A 1,231-nucleotide genomic window follows, 5' to 3' on the forward strand; every position below is an offset into this window, starting at 1 on the left:
CTGCTGGAACAGCGAGGGGAGGGGAGGAGTGGGTCCGGGCCTGATGCAGGGAAGGCCTGGCCCAAGGGTGGGGAGAAGATGGGTCGCTGTGGCGAGGGGAGCAGTGGACCCAGGCCGACTCGGCAGTGGTGGGGGAATGGCAGGAGCAGGTTTGGAACCGCCCCCCCCACCCCCCCGCTCTATCATTGCTACCTGGAGGGAGCAGGGCAGGGGGAGTGAGGCCAGTGCTGCTGGCCTCGCCCCCCCATTCCGTTCACTCCATTGCCCCTGCCTCCAGGGAGCAGGGAACAGTGGATGAGAGGCCAACTGTACTGACCTTGCCCCCCTCTCCATCCCCTGTGTCCCCACCATCATGGCGGCACTCCACTACCGCCAATTTCTGTTTGAACACCTGTTCACACTCTGATTGACCGTTTGTCAGCCTATCAGAGTGCAAATAAAGCGTTATGGATGGACGGACTCAGGCTTTAATAATATTAAAATACTTGGAGGGATCTGATTTATGCACCAAAATCTGACCCTTTCCTTACAGTAGAGCTGTCCAATGGGCAGCTAGTGAGCTGCATATAGCCCATATATTAAGTCTTCATTGCCTGCGGGCTCCTGTCTGGCTGCTATTTCCCCCTATGACTCCTGATGCGGTGGCAGTCAAGGTCTCCAGGGGGCCTCCCCTCTCACATTTTGGCTTCCACTTCTTTCCTCTGGCCCCAGGCATGAGATTGGAGTAGCAGAAAGAGGCTGGGCTGCTCATACTGTGCATGTGCCCAGCAGGTAAGTCTGGGGAGAGGGAAAGTGGGGTGTGGGGGGTGCAGATTGAGGCAGAGGGATAAAAAATTACTTTGGGGTGCACCTCCCTAGCAGGTAGGTCCCACCTGCCCGGGACCCCACTCAACTTACCCCTGCTCATGCCTCTGTGGCACTGTCCCTTACCATGGGGGCCTCGATCTAGCCCCCACCCTTTCCCGCCCCCATGGACTGACCTACTGGGCTGGGGCACGCGCGTGTGTGTATGCAGGCACTCACCCCCAACCCAGCCTCGGATCGACTCCAAGAGGCTCCGAGATCTACTGGTGGATCGAGGTCCACTGGTTGGTGACCACTGACTTAGAAATATCTCATTTGTCTTTTTTCAAGCAATGTATCACAGTGGAACAAAAAACTGTTTTAGTACAAGAGTTCATGACGATAAAAATTACGAAATCTCTAATGGAAGCTTTTCTTTTGAAAGAGT

This window comes from Alligator sinensis, unplaced genomic scaffold, assembly GCF_000455745.1.
Source record: "Alligator sinensis unplaced genomic scaffold, ASM45574v1 scaffold833_1, whole genome shotgun sequence".
Classification (NCBI taxonomy): Eukaryota; Metazoa; Chordata; order Crocodylia; family Alligatoridae; genus Alligator; species Alligator sinensis.